This window comes from Hyla sarda, chromosome 5 (genome assembly GCF_029499605.1).
Source record: "Hyla sarda isolate aHylSar1 chromosome 5, aHylSar1.hap1, whole genome shotgun sequence".
NCBI classification, from domain to species: domain Eukaryota; kingdom Metazoa; phylum Chordata; class Amphibia; order Anura; family Hylidae; genus Hyla; species Hyla sarda.
In genome coordinates, this window is record NC_079193.1 from 284,996,933 (window position 1) to 285,014,524 (window position 17,592).

Below are 17,592 nucleotides of genomic sequence, written 5' to 3' on the forward strand. Positions count from 1 at the left end.
CCAGACTCTGTACCCTATTGTGACGATATATGTGAGTGGTTTTATTTCCCAGTCTTCCTTTTTTATTACCTAAATCACTTGCACAGGAATTTGTATTAAGCAGTAAATATCCATTTGGGCATTGCTGCAAGAAGTAGAAAATATCATCAGGTAATGACACCACGTGCAAAAGCGAGTACATCACTGAATGGCTGCAATGAATGATAAATAGGACATCAAACCTTCAGTATAAGAACCTGCAGTAGTGACCATTGGACAGATCTCATCATAGAACAGGATCAGAATTTCCTTCCCTGCTACAGTCAGTAAAGTTGCTGTGTGCAGATGCAGGATTTCTTGTCACACTCCATGTCAGGTTTTGTGACATGTCACAAGGGGAGTGTCTGCCTGTAGATGGGGAGCAGAGGCAAAGAGGAGAACTGCAGCTGTGTGGAGTGGAGCTGGTGCTGATGTGGCTGCTGTGATGCTGCTCCTCAATCCTGGCCAGGCAGATGGCAATAGCAGGGCTGCACTTCTCATCTCCTTGCTGGGGCTGTCAGTGACCGGTGTCTGTTCTCTGCTGAATTGAGCAGCAACTTCCAAGAACAGTCTCTCATCTCTCAAGGAGAAAGGCAGTGTGGCTGAGAATGGATTTCCAGGGTAACCCAGGCAGTAAGAAGAATCCCACAGAATAAGCAGGATGAGGCTGAACACGTTTTGGAATTCCATTTCCCATCTATAGGAGTGGATGCTTTCCCCTGTTCTCCAGGATTGCTACCTTATCCCTGCATGCAACTGGCTGGTAAGTGCAAGTGATTGTAGTCATTTTCAGCTGGGGTTTCACTATTTTGTATTTTCCTACATGCAACAGGAAATCCTGCAGGGTCAGAGCAGTAAATCTAGCTTTGCCTTCCAATGTGATGTTTAGAAAACATGATGTAGATACACTGACTCCTCCAACAATAGTTACTGTTTTCTTTATACACTCCATCAACATTCTCCCATCCTACTACCATCCATCTGATTATATATGTACATGGAGTTGCTTTAATGCAGTGTTTGCCAACCAGGGTGCCTCCAGCTGTTGCAAAACTACAACCCCCAGCATGCTCGGACAGCCTTTGGCTGTCCGAGCATGCTGGGGGTTGGAGTTTTGCAACAGCTGGAGGCTACCCTGGTTGGCAAACACTGCTTTAATGTATGCAAAACATGTACCGAACACTTTTGCACACAGATGCATGATTGTGCAGCACTGGGTTAAAGCTCCAGATAAACTTCTTTATAATAAGGGTTTCCTAAATAAAATTTGTAAAAGGAACCTGCAGAAGAGAGGGATTGTCTCCTTCTATGTGCCTATTTATACATAAGTACTGTGTGTGTGCTGTGTTTATGCATCAAATACTCATTTCTGCTCATTGATATATATATATATATATATATATATATATATATATATATATACATATATATATATATATATATATATATATATATATATATATACTGTGTGTATGCTGTGTTTATGCATCAAATACTAATTTCTGCTCATTGGGATATATATATATATATATATATATATATATATATATATACACATATTCAGAGGAAAACATTAAGCTATGGCAAGTAAAGCAGTTATCTAGATTTATAGTGCACCAGTGACATTGTACTAAGAGCTTGATCAATTCCAATCATTTCTGTGTAGGAGGTGTGAGAAGGGGTTGGTGGTGCCTATGGGTTTTCTAAACTTGGAACATGATTTTTCTTACAGTATGTGACTGTATTGTAGCACATGATCTCTATCTATCTATCCATCTATCATGTACAATAGAGATCTATGTGGCAGCATTTCAATTGCTGGACAGTAGAACCCTAGTCTTTGGAGAAGTATCTGAAGAAGATTTCCTTCTCTCTGCACGGGTTACATTGAATGCCAGCCTTAGTACATTCAGAATCTAGAATTATTTTCTAGATCAGCTGAATCCAGAACTGTCCTCTGAAGCCTTGTCACAAGAAAAGGCTCTCAAACAAATCATCACAATATATGAATGGTCGGTCTGTTAGCTGAGAATTTCCTTGAGGCGCACCATAGACCCTAATGAAAATGTTTGCACACTGGAACTTGCTCTCCTATTTTACTGAGGGTCAGAAGGTGAAAAAAGAAGATGTAAATCTGTGACAAATGGAAATGAGGTCTGAAACTAGGCACATAAAAAAAAAAAAAAACAGGAGATCAGACTGCTGATTTAATAAATGGGAGTCCAGCGTGCTGCCTGCGTTATGCTGTGTCTAGTGAAATATTTAATGTGGCTAATATCTTTAAGCGATCCTGACACATCGTGTTCTCTTAGTCACGTTCTTCTTATATTAAGTGAAGTTATTTCTACGCAATTACAGAACTGTTTAATATACAGCCATACATGTTTACTTTTCCTGCATGCAGTAATCCATGGGGGCTACCGGTGTGCCAAGTGGCCTATTTCTCATGGAAAAACAATGACAGTATTAACTGTGGCTTCTATGCATTGAAGTAAAAAAAATTGGAATATATCTACCAGTTTACAGTCTTTTATGTACTCATCACATTTCTTCATATAAATTGATTTTTATGTCTTAATATTGAAAATCGTGTTCTATTTAATCTCATTTTACACATGTAAAGTCATAGAAAAAAAAAAAGGAGTCCAGGCTATGCTATTAATCATTTCAATAAATGAGATTGAATTTCTCCGTCTTGGCACATTAGGGTGCCCACCAATGCAAATGATGTATTTTATAGGGTGCATAAATCTTATTGTGTGTTACTGACACAAGTTCATGTGAATACTGTGTAATATGAATGTGCTTTTTTGACCTTAGACTGGTATAAAAGTGATTTTTTGATGTGAATTATTTTGGTCATAATTAGAGTGCAAGTGCATGCACGCAGCGTCTCCTACATCCATCTCACCTCCATCGAGCTTGTGCTCCATGTACTCCACAAATTATGTTATTGTAAAACATTCTTGCATGTGGACGGCTTGGATTGTAATGACATCACGTTCCCTCAAGTAAAGAAATAGATTGGTAACCAAGAGATGATTTTTCAATAACTGTCTTCAGTGGAAATGGAAAAAAGAATAATAGTGGTGAGATTAGCAAGCAGCACAACTACAAAGCATAACCACTTTATTACATCTCCAAAACTCATAATAAGTCCAGGAATGAATTAAAAAGAATGAATTTGCATTACTAATTTTGGTGCCGGAGATAAGAACATGGCCTTAAGACAAAGTGGAAATTAAAAAATTCTGATGACTGTACATATAAGCAATATTAACATCCATTGGCGAGCCTTTATTAGTGTCCCTAGCTGTAAGCAAGGAAAGGTTTATATTCATGATTTAACGTATATACGCGAGTATAAGCCGAGTTTTTAAGCACAATTTTTCGTGCTGAAAACGCCCCCCTTGGCTTATACTCGAGCGAACTCTCTGCCTGTCCGGCTGTCCGGGCATGCTGGGAGTTGTAGTTTTGAAACATCTGGAGGTTCGCGGGTTGAAGACCACTGCGGTCTTCGTTATCATCCAGACCCCCCTTAGTTTGTACTCACCTCCCCTCGGTGGGAAGGAAGGATGAGCTGGTCCGGGCCATCTATGCTGCAGGGACCGCCCGGTGGGGAGGGTTAGTCGTTCCGGGCTGTCCATTTTCACTGGGAAGCCCTCTTCTCCGCTCCGGCCCGGCCCCGGACTAGTGACGTTGCCTTGACGATGATGCACAGGGACGTTCATGCGCAGGGACGTCCCTGTGTGTCGTTGCCAAGGCAATGTCACTAGTCCAGAGCCTCCCTGCAGCATAGATTGCTTATACAATACCTAGGCTTATCTTTACTCCAATGACTTAAATTACATATCTGGTTGAACCTATTATTAATGATATTAATATACTGTATTTTATGAACTTTTGAGCTTTGTCTCTCACAATCTTATCTCATGAGGAGAACTGTTATCAAAATAAAGTTTTTGGTTCTGACAACAGTCTTTGAGTACAGTCTGGACCTCCCACTGCTGCTGGGAAATGGACTAGACTACACACCTTCGGTGCAGCTGAGCAAACAACTGATATTACAACTGGAATTTATTTCCGTAATGTTGGAACATAAATCTGTCTACCTGTATATGTCTGCTTTCTTTGCAATTTCATGCAGTATAGAATTCCCCTTTCTTGGCATATCTTTGTTTTTGTCAACCATGAGATTCTGGGTTTATTCATATATTCCTAAACAGTGCAGTAGGGGAGAGTAGGGGGTGTAATTGTATAACAATGAAGGTCTACTAGTACATGTTTAGATTCTCTTCAGTATTTTAACACTGTTGTGTCTTTTTCTTTTTTTATAGCAGTGTCAGAACTTTTTGTTAATGTCTCAGAATTATTTTTGTACTGATGATCCATCAAGGATTTCATGGGGGCGTTTGAAAAGAGAAGCACACATTGTTTGAAAGGTGCCAGATCTAGACTACATGGAAAATATTAGCTTGCTTGCTCTCATTTAAAAATTAAACCACATATACAGTATGTGAATAGTAAATATATGTTATAATCACAGCTTTTATTCTCAGTCCAGATTTGGAGTGGGTGTTAAGCTGTGAAACAGTGATTCCCAACCTGGGTGCCCTGGCACACTGGGGTGCTGTTCGGACATGCCCAGGGTGCCGCGGGGAACACTTTTTTTATTTTTATTTGAATTTCCCTCCTGGTGGAAGCATCAGTGTCATGTGCAGTGTCACCGGGTGGGGAAGCACCCACGTCACTGCAGCGACAGCGCTTCCCCGGCATCCCGCATACCTTACAGCGCACAGTCCAGTGCACAGTTGAGGGGTTGGGGAGTGGGGATTTTTGATAAAAATGGGTAGGGGAATGAATTGTAAGCAGGGGCAGGGACAGAAGCACGGAAGGGGTTTGAATGAAAGCAGGGACAAAATCAGGGGCAGAAGTAGGGGGGTTTGAATGAAAGCAGGGAGGGGTTAAATGAAAGCAAATTGGGGGAGGTTTGAATGAAAGCAGGGGAGGTTTAAATGAAAGCAGAGGCAGAAGCAGGGGGGTTGAATTAAAGCATGGGCAGACACAGGGGGTTGAATGAAAGCAAGGGCAGAAGCAGTGGGGGGTTTGAAAGAAAGCAGGGGCAGAAGCAGGGGGGTTGAATGAAAGCAGGGGCAGAAACAGGGGGTGGCTGAATGGAAGCAGGGGAAGAAGCAGGTAGGTGAATGGAAGCAGGGGCAGGAGAGGTGGGGTGAACGGAAGCAGGGGCAGGGGCGCTGGGGTAAATGGAAACAGGAGCGGTGGGGTGAATGGAAGCAGGGGCAGGAGTGGTGGGGTGAATGGAAGCAGGGGCGGGAGCAGGGGGGTGAATGGAAGCTGGCATAGAGGGCTGAATGGAAGGAGGGGCAGGAGCAGTGGGGAAGCAGGGGCAGGGGCGGTGGGGTGAATGGAAGCAGGGGCAAGAGCAGGGGGGTGAATGGAAGCAGGATTTTTAATGAAAATGGGCACAAGGGAAGGGGGGAAGGGGTTTGAATGTGAGCGGGGGCAGAAGTGGGGGGGGTGAATGTAAACAGGGGCATGGGCGGTGGGGGTTTGAATGTAAGCAGGGGGGCTTGAATGGAAGTAGGGGCAGAGGAGGTTTAAATGGAAGCAGGGGTGGGTGATTCGGTGGCTGCGGGTGAATGGAATCAGTGGCAGGGGTGGATGGGTGGCTGCAGGATGAATGGAGGCAGTGGGTCGCTGAGGGGTGAATGGAAGCTGTGGCAGGGTGGATGGGGGGTGAATTGAAGCAGGGGTGGGGGGTGAATGGAAGCAGTGGAGGGGGGTATGAAGGCAATGATGCTAGGATGCTGGAAGCAACGTGGGTGGGTGGCTAGAGGCATTTGGGTGGGAGGCTGTTGGAGGCACTATGTGTGTGTGAGGCTGCTGGGGACATTCTGTGCATGTGTGAGGCTGCTGTGGGCATTGTGTGCATGTGTCAGGCTGCTGAGGGCATTGTGTGCATGTGTCAGGCTGCTGGGGGCATTGTGTGCATGTGTGAGGCTGCTGGGGGCATTGTTTGCTCGTGTCAGGCTGCTGGGGGCATTGCGTGTGTTTGTGTGAGGCTGCTTGTGGCATTGTGTGTGTGTGTGTGTGTGGCTGCCGGGGGCATTGTGTGTGTGTGAGGCTGCTGGGGGCACTGTGTGTGTGTGTGTGTGTGTGAGGCTGCTGGGGGCACTGTGTGTGTGTGTGTGTGTGTGTGTGTGAGGCTGCTGGGGGCACTGTGTGTGTGTGATGCTGCTGGAGGCACTGTGTGTTTGTGTGAGACTGCTGGGTGCATTGTGTGTGTGAGGCTGCTGGAGGCACTGTGTGTGTGTGAGAGAGAGAGACTGCTGGGGGCACTGTGTGCTTGTGCGAGGCTGCTGGAGGCACTGTGTGTGTGCATGTGTGTGCATGTGTGTGTGTGTGAGGCTGCTGGGGGCATTGTGTGCATGTGTGAGGCTGCTGGGGACATTGTGTGCATGTGTGAGGCTGCTGTGGGGATTGTGTACATGTTTCAGGCTGATGGGGGTATTGTGTGCATGTGTGAGGCTGCTGGGGGCATTGTGTACATGTTTCAGGCTGATGGGGGTATTGTGTGCATGTGTGAGGCTGCTGGGGGCATTGTGTACATGTTTCAGGCTGATGGGGGTATTGTGTGCATGTGTGAGGCTGCTGGGGGCATTGTGTACATGTTTCAGGCTGATGGGGGTATTGTGTGCATGTGTGAGGCTGCTGGGGGCATTGTGTGCATGTGTGAGGCTGCTGGGGGCATTGTGTGCATGTTTCAGGCTGATGGGGGTATTGTGTGCATGTTTCAGGCTGATGGGGGTATTGTGTGCATGTGTGAGGCTGCTGGGGGCATTGTGTGCTTTTGTCAGGCTGCTGGGGGTATTGTGTGTATGTGTGTGTTTGTGTGAGGCTGCTGGGGGCATTGTGTGTGTGTGTGTGAGCCGGGTGGGGGCATTGTGTGTGTGTGAGAGAGGCTGCTGGGGGGCACTGTGTGAGTGTGTGAGGCTGTTGGGGGCACTGTGTGTGTGTGTGTGTGTGTGTGTGAAAGAGAGAGAGAGAGAGAGAGGCTGCTGGGGCCATTGTGTGCATGTGTGAGGCTGCTGGGGGCATTGTGTGTGTGTGTGACGCTGCTAAGGGCACTGTGTGTGAGACTGGAGGTATTTGTGGTAAAAAAGATAGGATGATGCTGGAAAAGTACAGAGCCTAATATGTTTTTTTGTTTTTTTAAAGGTTGTGTGGTGAAGAGTTGTGACTGGAAGAAACCATCATGACGGTCTGGACCAGATGGAAAAGATAAGTGAACGACTCCGATCAGAGAAGACATCACCTGTGAGTGCTGCATATAGCAGTACTGTAATCTACATCGCTAACGGATATATAGGTGATGTGTATTGCTTCTTTTTAGCCATTTTTTCTCATGTACTGAATATTATTCGGTAGGGGTGCCCTACACTCAATTACTACGCCTCAAGGGCTTTTTCCCTGGGGTTTGGTCATTTAACCAAAGGACAGAGAGGCAAAGGACAGGTACATAAGGGTCCACAAGTGAAAGAGGGGGGGGGAATTTAAAGGGGCAGAGTCACACAAATACAAACAGACTGAAGGATGAGATAAACTGAAGAGAGGTTAAGTGAATGGTCAGGATCTGTAAATTCCATTTCAAAACTGATTATATTATAAGAATTGTGGCTGCATTAGGAAAATGTAGTTTTATACTCCTGAATGAAGAAAAAAAAATTATATTCCTATATTCTAAATTCACTAACTCAAAATGTGTTTGCAGCTTGATGGGTTCAAGAAGTGCTGAATGGTGACTTGTATCACAGTCAATTAGGGACCCAACCCCCATCTCATGTTAATTGTAGTACAGCGATGACAGTGATGCAGTAAATACCAGTATCATACAAAAAAAATAGCTCAGCACTTGCAGGATGCTGCTCTTTTCTCAAATTTGGTATCTGACATCCATGACCAGTGTTTTAAGGCAAGATTTGTTTGCATAACAAAAACACTAGTAAATAAGCAGTTTTCATTACACTTTTTTTTGTAGCCTCTAGCTGCTCTGTCTCCTTAGGCTGCCTGGTATAGGCTGATAATGATTCTTTACTGAAGTTGTTACTGTATTAATACCAGACTGATAATGTCGTAAGAAACATTTCCGAAATAAGATAAATCAGTCCAATTTTTAAATCCTGACACATGTCCTCACGTCTGATGGTGCTGCCTTCTTTTACACTGTGTCTGAAGATAAATGACTCTTGTTCTATTCTTAAATTAATTCAATTCTTAACCTGAATTTCTTCTTTTTATGCTTTGAAACGTCCTTCACATTCTTGTTTTTTCTCTTTCCCTAAAGAGTTTCTAAATTACTTGAATGTTTGGTTTTTGTTACTGTTACGATTCGGCAGGCTGGATGTGGATCCTCTGTGTCAGCGAGGGATTGGTCTGGACCGTGCCGGTGGACCGGTTCTAGGGTTGCTACTGGTTTTCACCAGAGCCCGCCGCAAAGCGGGATGGTCTTGCTGCGGCGGTAGCAACCAGGTCGTATCCACCGGCAACGGCTCAACCTCGCTGACTGCTGAGAAGGCGTGGGACAGAAGGACTAGACAGAGGCAAGGTCAGATGTAGCAGAAGGTCGGGGCAGGCGGCAAGGTTCGTAGTCAATGAGGATAGCAGGAGATCTGGAACACAGGCTTGGACAACACTAAACGCTTTCACTGGCACAAGGCAACAAGATCCGGCAAGGGAGTGCAGGGGAAGTGATGTAATATGGACAGGGAGCAGGTGGAAGCTAATTAGGCTGATTGGGCCAGGCACCAATCATTGGTGCACTGGCCCTTTAAATCTTAGAAAGTTGGCGCACGCGTGCCCTAGAGAGCGGAGCCGCGCGTGCCAGAACATGACAGCCGGGGACCGGGACAGGTAAGTGACTTGGGATGCGATCCACGAGCGGGCGCGTCCCGCTATGCGAATCGCATCCCCGCCGGCAATGTCAGTGCAGCGCTCCCGGTCAGCGGGTCTGACCGGGGCGCTGCAGAGAGAGAGACGCCGCGAGCGCTCCGGGGAGGAGCAGGGACCCGGAGCGCTCGGCGTAACAGTTACCTTGTAACCACCATTTTCATACTTTGTAACATTTAAATAGACAAGTTGAGGACACCTAGGTGCCTGTTGTTTGTGGGATTATCCCATTAAAACTGTGATTATTAGCAAGTTTACTTTTTTATATTAATTCCTTCCAAAGGATAGGGGATAGGATGTCTGATCGCGGAGGCCCCACCGCTGGGACCCCCCACGATCTCCCTGCAGCACTCGCATATGTACAAAGCTGTGTCTCCAGTCTCGGACCGGGAGTTTTCGGGACTGGAGACGTGACGTAATGCCACGTACTCCCATCCCCCACCCCCGTGATGTCTAGTCTTCGTGTCTATGGGAGGGGGTGTATAGACATGAAGGGAGGGGGCATGACATGACATCACGAGGGGACGTGGTGTTACGTCACATCTCCAGTCCCAAAAACTTCCGGTTTCCGAGGCTGGAGATGCAGCTCCGCACATAATAAGGGTGATGCAGGAAGATCGTGGGGGGCCTGCCGCTGGAACCTCCCGCGATCTCCCTGCAGCACCCGCATCCTTTGGATTGGAGATAAAATGTATAAAGCCGGAATACTCCTTTAATGTCTAGTACTTTAGTAATCTATAGTATGGACAATTGCAGTACAGTGCAGAAAATTCCAGACATTTCACCAGCCCATGGGACTAGCCTTGAATACTTGATGTGCAGTTATTACAAACTTCATTAAACAAATGATTTAACCAATCAATCAATCTGCAAATAATGTACATAACCCTTTAATTTAATAACCAGGTTAGAACCTTTTTTTTATTGGCAACATCATCCATTTTGATCTGCACAGCATGTAGGATGCATTTTGGCTGAACAGTCTTCAAGGAGATTTAGGACAATATATAATAGATTTACCCTTTTATCTACTCTGTTGTTGGCCTCATTGGTTTTGATGCAAAGTATCAAATGCAAAGCATCATGTTCCCTGAGATTCAGGTCTTGATAGGCAGTCATCTGTCCTGCAAGTACATGCTTAGCTACTCTTAAAGTACAGACAATTATTATTATTACAATGATAATAATAAAAATAATAATATATTTTATTAAAGAGTTACACAAAAAGAGTAATTAGATTGTCAAATCTCACTTAGCATCACAATGCAGTGATAGAATGTAACAGGTAAGAAAAGAATTTTAAACATTTTAAGTAAGAAAAACACACACCAACCCTTCCCGTGAAGATAAAGTAAAAATTTGAAGTATTTTTAAGATGTGTTGACATGATTTATAAGTGAATAACTTTAATGGCTTGTGTATTAAAGGGGTACTCCCCTGGAAAACGTATTTTTTTAAATCAACTGGTGCCAAAAAGTTCAACAGATTTGTACATTACTTCTATTTAAAAATCCTTCCAGTACTTATCAGCTGCTATATGCTCCACAGGAAGTTCTTTTCTTTTTGAATTTCCTTTCTGTTTGACCACAGTGCTCTCTGCTGACACCTCTGTCCATTTTAGGAACTGTCCGGAGCAGGAGAGGTTTGCTATGGGGATTTGCTTCTACTCTGGACAGTTCCTAAAATGGACAGAGGTGTCAGCAGAGAGCACTGTGGCTAGACAGAAAGGAAATTCAAAAAGAAAAGAACTTCCTATGGAACATACAGCAGCTGATAAGTACTGGATGGATTAGGATTTTTAAATAGAAGTAATTTACAATTCTGTTTAAGGGGGTACTCCACCCTAGACAGCTTATCTCCTATCCAAAGGATAGGGGATAAGATGTCTCTCCTGTAGCCCCCGAGTCATCACTGTATGGAGCTAAGTTTGCTCCGTGCATTATGACTCACGAAACAGGGAGTATCGTGACATCACGGATCTACCCCCTCATGATGTCACGCTCCGCCCCCTCAATGCAAGCCTATGGTAGGGGCGTGGCAGCTGTAACTTAGCTCCATGCAGTGATGACTCGGGGGCTGCATGAGAGATTGCAGGGGTCCCCAGCAGCAGGACCCCTGTGATCAGACATCTTATGCCTATCCTTTGGATAGGGGAAAAGATGTCTAGGGCGGAGTACCTTTTAACTTTCTGGCACCAGTTGATTTAAAAAAAAAAATTGCATTTAAAAAAACGGCGGGGTCACCTTTAGCCTGATAAAATGTGTAAAAAGGTAATTAAAGTGGCAAAAATTCACAATAAAACATATCCCCCAAAAATCTTTACTTTTCCAGATGCAAAAAACTAACAAACAAAGTAATCTTGGACCCACCCACAAATAATGATAATGGGAAGTTGTTTGTTGGGGATTAAGAGAAGGCAGAGCTACTGAATGGGTTATTTAGCTCTGTATGTAGAAAGGAAGAGCTGAATGTAAGCAAAGCTTCAGGACCAGGTAGCTTACACCCAAAAGTTCTTAGATAATTCAGTATTTCTGTACTCTTGTTCATAATATTTGGAGGTTCTCAAGTGTCTGGTATTGTGTTGAGGGACTGACACAAAGCAAATCTGAAGCTGGTCTTAAAAAAGCGCCCTTGGTCTTTTTAAAGCAATTATAGACCAGTAAGCCTAACCTCCATTGTGAGCAAACTATTGGAAGGGCCCATAAGGGGCCATTTACAGGAATATGTAGTAATAATTGAATTACTGTATAAAGTAATTGATAGCCAGCATGGTTTAACAAAAAACTGAAGTTGTCAAAACAATCTAATTTGTTTTTATAAAGAGGTAAGTAGAAGCTTGAGTAGGGGATGGGGGGAGGGATTCTCTGTAAAAGTAAAAGCATTTCACACTGTCCCTTATAGAGGCCTGAAGGGTATTATTATTATTGACATAAATGATGGAATGGCACCAAGCTTTGTAACCCGATACAGTTACAAGATGACTGAGCATCCACTTGGCAAATGAGGTTTGATGTTGATAAATGTAAAGTTATGTATCTGGGTACTCATAACTAGTGTTGCTCGCGAATATTCGCAATTCGAATATTATTCGCGAATATCGCATATTCGCGAATTCGCGAATTTCGCGAATATAGCGCTATATATTCGTAATTACGAATATTCGTTATTTTTTTTTTGTTTTTTGTTTTTTTCACAGTACACATCACAGTGATCACCCCTCTCTGCTTCCAGCTTGTGTGGTGTAAAGAAGGCTCTAATACTACTGTGTGAGACTGGCGTGCGAAAATTCGCATATGCGGAAATTAGCATATGCGAATTTTCGCATATTCGCATTTTCGCGTATGCTAATTTTGTATATGCTAATTTTCACATATGTTAATTTTCGCATACGCGAATGTGCGCATATGCGAAAATAAAACGGGAATATAACGAATATGCGAATATTCGCGAATATATGACGAATATTCGTCCATATATTCGCGAATATTCGCGAATTCGAATATGGCCTATGCCGCTCAACACTACTCATAACATACATGGACCATATGAGGAAGTAAAACTGGAAGAGTAACTGGTAGAGAAGGTTTGGGTTTACTTGTGGATTGTAGATTAGCTTTGTAAGGCTACTAAGGCTAGAAACATATTGGTATTCATGGGCTCATGGAACAGAGACATAATTGTACCCCTTCATAGAACATTGATGCAGCCTGCCTGAAATATGTTGTTTTGTTCTGGAAACCTCTTCATAAAAATGATTTCCTGGAACAGAAAAGTAAAATAATTAGTTTTGTCTTGAAAAAGCAACATCAGAGGTAGGAAGGGATACGCTGTGCAATAAACTGCTGCAGAGCAAGGGAGGGGTATGCCATGCAATGAACTGCTGCTGCTGCTAAGATGAGAAGGCATTGATTTACCTTTCAGAGACAACAGGATCCTCCAGAAGAGGCAGACAGGCTCAAAGATTGTAGGTAACATAGCCTGCTTTCTCCTTCTCCTGCACAAAGCACTAGCTCAGCCCCAACCCACTTCCTGTGTTCCATCCTGGTATCTCTGTCACTAGAGATGGACTGAGCCTAACAACAAGCTGGGGACAGCAGATTTCAGAGAAATAAAACACCTAGTGGCCAAGATTTTAGGGCTTGTTTTCTGGGGTAAGGAGTCATTTTTGAGAAATAATGTGATATACAAATATAGGCTTCCAAGTGTTGTTTAAAACAACAGTGGCCATTTACAAGGATTTACTGGTCTGAGTGGAGGTTTAGGTAAAATCATTGTTAGATTACTGGTGATATCCCTGTGTATTAACTGTTTAATTACAAGAAGCAGTTCTGAAGGCTCCAGACTAATGACCTCCAGATTAAATGTCATCAGTGTACAGCAACGTTTCTGCTTTTGCCTTTTGGTTCTTTATGCTGATGATTTATATTCCCGCTGTCACTGGTCCTGATATATCAGAATATCTGCTAATAGATCAGAACACAGAGTACACCTTCCCTGTATTTAGCATCTCACCCTGTTTTCTTTGCCACAGTTGTGTTGCCCAGTGGTGACTCCCCCAATACTGTCCACAGATGCTTAGTAGTAAATACGACTCTTATCTTGATCAGACCTGTATAAAGAACCAAATGAAAATAGTTGGAAGTTGTTTTTAAAGTTTATGTAAATATTGTAGGGCCATCTGTTTTAGGTTCACTGTGATTTATTAACCTCTTATGGACACAGCCCATTTTGGCCTTGAGGGCCAATTGTACTTTATAGTGACACCTTTCATTTTACCATAAAATGTATAGCGCAACAGGAACACATTTTACTTGTGGGGGAAATTAAAAAGAAAACTGCAATTTTGCAACATTATGGGGTTGATTTTTTTGCGCAGTTCACTTTACCAAGCAGCCAGGGTGTACAGGTGGCATACCCTGAGTCCTTTAACCCCTTAAGGACCCATGACGCATGCATACGTCTCCGCACCCTGGGCTTTAAGGACCCATGACGTATGAGTACGTTATGGCGTTTTCCGGTCCCTGCCGCGCGCCGGGCAGAGATCGGAAGCGGATGCCTGCTGAAATGCTTCAGCAGGCATCCAGGGCAAATGCCGAGGGGGGCAATGTAGGCCCCCCATGTCGGCGATTGTCGCAAATCGCGAAGGAAATCGCCCCTGCGATCTGTGGCGATACCAGGCTAATCGGGTCTCTGGGACCCGACCGCCCGGTAATTTTGCATGATCCCGGTTGTCACAGACAGCCAGGACCATGCTGAAGTATAGGAGCGAGGTGGCAAGCCTGCCACCTCCTCCTATCCCCTGTGATTCCTCGGTTAGCTAACCGACCAATCGCAGGGGGGGGGGGTTACTATCTCCCACCCTGCCTGGCCCCTGGAAGTCCGGAGAGAACGGGAGGAAGACCGGAGGACACGGCGGGGGACGGGGAGTGCTGGGGCCCGGCCCCGGTACTTACCTCATCCCTGAAGACCCGGATCCCGGCAGTGGAGACGGCGGCGGTGGCGACAGGTGAGTGGATCTTTGGCGGCGTCGAGGGGCCTTTGCAGGAATCTAGACCGCCGTAAAGCGATCTGGACTGCTCCATCTGGTCCCCTTACACTACAACTCCCAGCATGCCCAGACAGCCCTTGGCTTTCGGGCATGCTGGGAGTTGCAGTTTTGCAACATCTGGAGGTCCGCAGTTTTGGGACCACTGTGCCCTTCCAGATGTTGCAAAACTACACATCCTCAGCATGCCCTTACTGTCCAGGTATGCTGGGAGTTGTAGTTCTGTAACATCTGGCCCTTCAGATGTTGCAGAACTACAACTCCCAGCATGCCTGGACAGTTTTGGCATACTGGGAGTTGTAGTTTTGCAACATCTGGAAGGGCACCAGATTAAGAACCACTGTATTAGTGGTCTGCAAACTGTAGTCCTCCAGATGTTGCAAAACTACAACTCCAAGCATGCTGGGAGTTGTAGTTCGGCAACATCTGGCTCTAAAGATGTTGCCGAACTACTACTTCCAGCATGCCTGAGAATGTTTGGGAGTAGTGGTTTTGCAACAACTGGAGGCACACTGGTTGGGAAACATTGTCTGTTTCCTAACTCAGTGTTTCCCAACCCGTGTGCCTCCAGCTGTTGCAAAACTATAACTACGAGCATGCACTGATAGACCGTGCATGCTGGGAGTTGTAGTTTTGCAACAGCTGTAGGTTCCCCCCCTCCCCCCTGTGAATGTACAGGGTACATTCACATGGGCAGGGGGCTTACAGTGAGTATCAGGCTGCAAGTTTGCGATGCAGCAAATTTTGCACGGCAGCTCAAACACGCAGCGGGAAACTCGCTGTAATCCCCCGCCCGTGTGACTGTACCCTAAAAACACTACACTAACACAAAATAAAATAAAAAGTAAAAAACACTACATATACACATACCCCTACACAGCCCCCTCCCCTCCCCAATAAAAATGAAAACGTCTGGTACGCCACTGTTTCCAAAATGGAGCCTCCAGCTGTTGCAAAACAACAACTCCCAGTATTGCCGGACAGCCGTTGACTGTCCAAGCATGCTGGGAGTTTTGCAACAGCTGAAGGTACCCTGTTTGGGAATCACCGGCATAGAATACCCCTATTTCCACCCCTATGCAAATCCCTAATTCAGGCCTCAAATGTGCATGGCGCTCTCTCACTTCGGAGCCCTGTCGTATTTCAAGGCAACAGTTTAGGGCCACATATGGGGTATCGCCGTACTAGGAAGAAATTGCCTAACAAATTTTGGGGGGCTTTTTCTCCTTTTACCCCTTATGAAAAGGTGAAGTTGGGGTCTACACCAGCATGTTAGTGTAAAAAAAAAAGATTTTTTACACTAACATGCTGGTGTTGCCCTATACTTTTCAATTTGACAAGAGGTAAAAGGGAAAAAAGCCCCCCAAAATTTGTAATGCAATTTCTCCCGACTACGGACATACCCCATATGTGGGCGCAAAGTCCTCTGGGGGCGCACAACAAGGCCAAGAAGGGAGAGTGCACCATGTACATTTGAGGTGATTTGCACAGGGGTGGCTGATTGTTACAGCGGTTTTGACAAACGCAAAAAAAAAAAACACATGTGACCCCATTTCGGAAATGACACCCCTCACAGAATGTAATGAGGGGTGCAGTGAGAATTTACACGCCACTGGTGTCTGACAGATCTTTGGAACAGTGGGCTGTGCAAATTAAAAATGTTGTACAGCCCACTGTTCCAAAGATCTGACAGACACCAGTGGGGGGTAAATGCTCACTGTACCCCTTGTTACGTTCCTCAAGGGGTCTAGTTTCAAAAATGGTATGCCATGTGGGGTTTTTCTTTGCTGTCCTGGCACCATAGGGGCTTCCTAAATGCAAAATGCCCCCCGAGCAAAATTTGCTCTCAAAAAGCCAAATATGACTCCTCTTCTGAGCATTGTAGTTCGCCCGTAGTGCACTTCAGGTCAACTTATGGGGTACCTCCATACTCAGAAGAGATGGGGTTACAAATTTTGGGGGGTAATTTCTGCTATTAACCCTTGCATAAATGTGAAATTTGGGGGGAAACACACATTTTAGTGAAATATTTTTTATTTTTTTACATATGCAAAAGTCGTGAAACACCTGTGAGGTATTAAGGCTCACTTTATTCCTTGTTACATTCCTCAAGGGGTCTAGTTTCCAAAATGGTATGCCGTTTTTTTTTTCTTTTGCTGTTCTGGCACCATAGGGGCTTCCTAAATGCAACATGCCCCCCAAAAACCATTTCAGAAAACCGTACTCTCCAAAATCCCCTTGTCGCTCCTTTGCTTCTGAGCCCTCTACTGCGCCCGCCGAACACTTTACATAGACATATGAGGTATGTGCTTACTCGAGAGAAATTGGGCTACAAATATAAGTATACATTTTCTCCTTTTACCCCTTGTAAAAATTCAAAAATTGGGTCTACAAGAACATGCGAGTGTAAAAAATGAAGATTGTGAATTTTCTCCTTCACTTTGCTGCTATTCCTGTGAAACACCTAAAGGGTTAAAACACTGACTGAATGTCATTTTGAATACTTTGGTGGGTGCAGTTTTTATAATGGGGTCATATGTGGGGTATTTCTAATATGAAGACCCTTCAAATCCCCTTCAAACCTGAACTGGTCCCTGAAAAATAGTGAGTATGGAAATTTTGTGAAAAATTGGAAAATTGCTGCTGAACTTTGAAGCCCTCTGATGTCTTCCCAAAGTAAAAACACGTCAATTTTATGATGCAAACATAAAGTGGACATATTGTTTATGTGAATAAAAAAAAATATTTGTAATATCCATTTCCCTTAAAAGCAGAGAGCTTCAAAGTTAGAAAAATGCAAAATTTTCTAATGTTTCATCAAATTTTGGGATTTTTCACCAAGAAAGGATGCAAGATACCACAAAATGTTACCACTATGTTTAAGTAGAATATGTCACGAAAAAACTATTTCGGAATCAGAATGATAACTAAAAGCATTCCAGAGTTATTAATGTTTAAAGTGACAGTGGTCAGATGTTCAAAAAATGGCTGGGTCCTAAGGTGTAAAATGGCTGGGTCCTTAAGGGGTTAAAGGGATAAATTCCAATGTAATAAAATTAAAC

General features: G+C 44.3%; 1 protein-coding gene across 1 annotated transcript in view; it reads left to right on the top strand.

The window, feature by feature from the left end:
• The first annotated feature begins 285 nt into the window (after positions 1–285).
• SNTG1 (syntrophin gamma 1) overlaps positions 286–17,592 on the top strand; it is a 647,197-nt gene continuing 629,890 nt past the window's right edge. Inside the window, exon 1 of the mRNA XM_056521890.1 lies at positions 286–781. The gene's annotated coding sequence lies outside the window, so the exon portion shown is untranslated. The remainder of the gene's footprint in view (positions 782–17,592) is intronic.